Source organism: Nicotiana tomentosiformis, chromosome 5 (genome assembly GCF_000390325.3).
Source record: "Nicotiana tomentosiformis chromosome 5, ASM39032v3, whole genome shotgun sequence".
NCBI lineage: Eukaryota > Viridiplantae > Streptophyta > Magnoliopsida > Solanales > Solanaceae > Nicotiana > Nicotiana tomentosiformis.
Window position 1 is genome coordinate 72,459,749 of NC_090816.1, and position 4,594 is coordinate 72,464,342.

The following is a 4,594-nucleotide window of genomic DNA, read 5'->3' on the forward strand; positions in this document are numbered from 1 at the left end:
AGAATACCCAATCATGTTTTTTTTTAGCTCCAAATCCCTACGACGAACATCCGAATAGGATTTCTGATGACTCTGAGCAGTCTTTAACGACTCCTTAATGATATTAACTTTTTCCATATCCTGATGCACGAGGTCTGGCCCTATCAACTCTGCTTCCCCGATTTTGAACCACCCAAGGGGAGATTTACATCTCCTATCATATAAAGCCTTGAACGGTGCCATTTGAATGCTAGCATGATAGCTATTGTTGTATGAAAATTCTATTAGTGGTAAATGATCATCCCAGCTACCTTTGAAGTCTATAACACAAGCACACAATATATCCTCAAGTGTTTGAATAGTCCGCTCTGCCTGTCCGTCAGTCTGCAGGTGAAAGGCTGTACTAAGATTAACCTGAGTACCCAAACCTTGCTGAAATATTTTCCAAAAGTTAGCAGTGAATTGTGCTCCCTGATCAGAAATGATGGAAACTGGGGTGCCATGCAACCTGACTATTTCTTTGATATACAATTGAGCATACTGCTCCACTGTGTCGGTAGACTTAACCGGCAAAAAGTGTGTTGATTTCGTGAGTCGATCCACAATCACTCAAATCGAGTCAAACTTACGAGGAGTACGAGGCAATCCTACCACAAAGTCCATATTAATCATTTTCCACTTCCACGTTGGAATTTCTATATTCTGTGCCAACCCACCAGGCTTCTGGTGTTCGGCCTTCACCTGCTGACAATTTGGACATCTCGCCACAAATTCCACTACATTTCTCTTCATATTGTTCCACCAATAGACCTCCTTAAGATCATGATACATTTTTGTAGAACCCGGGTGCACGAAATACTTAGAAGTGTGAGCCTCGGTCATGATTCTTTCCCAAAGACCATCCACATTTGGAACACATAACCATCCTTGGTACCTTAGTGTACCATCATCCAAGCCGAGAGAAAAAGGCCATGGTCTTATGTTTATGAATCCCCTCTTTCAATTTCGCCAACAATGGATCGTTGTATTATTTCTCTTTGACTTCCACAACAAGCGATGATTCAACCCTATTTTGCACAATTACCCCTCCTTCACTAGAGTCCGCAAGACGAACTCCTAAACTAGCCAATCGGTGAACTTCCTTGGCCAATGGCCTTTGGTATGCCTCCAAGTGTGCTAAGCTACCCATAGATTTCCGGGTAAGAGCATCTGCCACAACATTGGCTTCCCCGGATGATATAAAATATTGATATCGTAATCATTACGTAACTCATGTTATCTTCTCTACCTTAGATTCAATTTCTTCTATTTGCAAATATATTGAAGGATATTTTGGTCCGTGAATATGTACACCTGGACCCCATACAATTAATGATGCCAAACCTTTAATGTATAAATCACAGCTGCAAGTCTTAAGTCATGTGTTGAATTGTTTTTCTCATGATTCTTGAGTTCCCTAGAGGTATAAATGATCATATTTCCATATTTCATCATTAGTGGAACATCTATATCAGATTTCTCTTTCATATGACCTCCTAGAAATTGAGTTCTACAAAAATTTCCTTGATACGGTTACAATCTTATTAGTACTTACAACTTATTTTTTCAAATTTCTCAACAAACGACATTACTAGGCCAGTTTTCTTATGGGACCATCTATTTCAAATGAATAACATCTACTAGCTTGCGCGCACACCCTGATAACATCAACCTGCATGGCATTGCCTCAATATGTGAAGTAACATCGTGCTCAGACCTTTCTTAGCCATCCTCTCCCCTCCTTATAAGTCTTATATGATTTTAAGAAACAACTATACTTCCCTGGTGAACATTCTCACGATTCCTCTTTACTGCTAAACACTTCCCAAAACACATATATCGATACCCTTTATATATATATTTAGCCCGAATAGGGCCTTATCTAAAACTTGAGATCCTCCTAAATTCTTCAATGATGACTTCTTGTTTTCCTTATAAGTGTAGGACTTAGTCCACCTTATTCCATCCTCGATGAGTAACTCACCTTATTCCCCTTATTGTAGTTACCAATAGTGTTTCCTGGTATTGCAGCCTAAGAGCTTTCATGTTAAACATGTTTGGTTCGTAACAAGTGTTCATCCTCTCTTAATCTGTTTCAAACATTTCTCCTTTGGTCTAGACAATATGTTGATACTATATTTCCTTTGTGACTAGAGCATTCACTCCCATCCCTTTTTTCCCTTAATTCATAGTTGACAACCTTATTGTGCCACACACTTATTTTTCTCCCATGAACTCATAGTATCATTGTGTCTGGTTTATTAAGTTTATCACACCACCACTTCATCACCAGTAGTCTCACTTTCCAATGTAATATGTAGACATGAACTCCCTCTATATCATTTAGTTGATATTCGGTGTTACTCAAGTCAGTTGCATTACAGTTGATCCTTTATATCTTCTATTAACACTTGTGCTCTAGGAGAGTCCACCATTCTGATACGAACTATTTTGCGATAATCATGACCATCTCAATTTATAGATTTTCTTCCAATTCTTTTCGCCTCATTCTCCCTAGTTATTGAATAGCTATGCGCCCTTTCATACGTTACGTGATCTTTTCCCTTAGTTGGGAATTCATCATGCTCGCCTCTCGACACTTGTTGGGATATCTGTGGGAAAGTGTGTTCACCCGTGTATCACTTAACACTTCCTTGCTTGTAAGATTCTTAAGAGACTTTCCATCAAGTACCGATGCACTGTTGGGTTATTATAACATCACATTTATCTTTCCCACTCGTTCTGTCTTTCTTAAAGCCTTAGAGGTTTAGCTAAATCGCAAATCCGTGTTTAACTCATTCTAAAAACTCGCAACCTTTCACATTTGACCTATATTACTTCCTTGGGTTCCATTGTTCCTGACCCCCCTAACAAGTATAAAATCCCTTTGTAAACATACTCTTAGTTTTTAGGATCATTGACCCTGTCATTCACATTGCCATGTATGAAGAATTTACCTTCCTTAACCTTTCACCTTTTTGGGGTACTAGTGGTCTATCATTTGCATATCCTTTCAGAGAATCATGCTACCCATTATCTCTTTTCTAGACTACACCTTTCTTCAACAAAATATTCAAACATCATAGCTACATGGTCTTGCTCTTGTTTCATTGTATTTAAGTGGCCTCTTTATGGCCCTTCCTCCCCCCACTTGGGGTGAATGATTTACATTTTGACACAAGTCTTGAATTTAGCAACTTCAGGGACATATGTCTCATGTCTCTATCCCTCATATATATGATTGACTATTAGGGAGATTTAAGTCACCATGGTATTAACCTCATACGTTCTCTACTCTTATTCAGCCACATAGGCTTGGGATCCAACTCCCTCATGTCAATATCCTTTTTGGAGTGTAACACCACTTCGCACATTCCTAGGATTCTTATAACGCTCATAGTGCTAGGGTCTTCTCATTGTGGATTCAATCAACTCTCCTTTCATAACTTCTTGTCTCCCGTGAGAGACCTACACATTTATCATTACTCTCCAGGCCATGCTTTCATATATCACGTGCCTATGTAACATGTTTACATCTTAGAATCATATACATGGTTCCCACACTATCCACATGTACTAGTTAAGCTTATGTCTCATTTATCACGTCACTGCCTCTTTCGAGGTGGGTAATCACTTCTAGCACTCTTCTCATATAATGTATGCTCATGGTACGATATACTTGTCTCATATGTCATACTATTCATTAAACATGATACATGTGACATCTGCTTAATATTCAGGCCTTTACCCATTCGTCATGTCACATGACAACATTACTTGGAATAAACCAAAAGAGCATTTAAACTTACCTTGAACCTCAACGCACGAGTTGGAGGAAGAACAGTTTCACAACCAGTTTCATCGCACGATTCAGAATATCAAAGAAGGATAATATTCCTAAATGCCGATGTAGCATCCTAATTATATATGTGGTCGACAACACACCGATAACAAGGACTCTACTAGACACGGCTCCGAGACATCCTATGACACTTTAAAACCTTAGGCTCTGATACCAAGTTTATCACGCCCTAAAACCGAGGAGCGCGACCGGCGCTCAACCGAATGAACCCGACCGAGAAAGCGTGTTAGATTTTATTCTACCCAAATTCATCCATGAATAGAGATAATACATGTTACCATTAATTAGACAAAATGTGTTCATGTTTACAATACCAATTCATTTCCAATAGTTTCATAATTTTTAAAGTCTCAAATGGACAAGTAACACGTCCACAACATAACATAGTTTGTCTTTCCCCAGCACCAATACACAACCCACACTATGTCTACGGAGCCTCTATAGATAAAGAAGAGTACAATGATAATGTCTACGGAGCATTTGGGATGCTTGTTGAACATATATTTTTTAACCCAATCTTACTCGGGATAGCAAGTTTCATAATGAGTCACTTGGGACTTACATATTTACATGAATATCGTGGGATTAAATTCTAAGAGAAGAGTTTAGCCAACATACCTCACTTGAGTTTCCTTAAACTCTAAAATATTCTGGAATTCTTAGCAATTTCAATCTATTATAGAAATATAACAAATTGAATCAAAATTTGGAAGA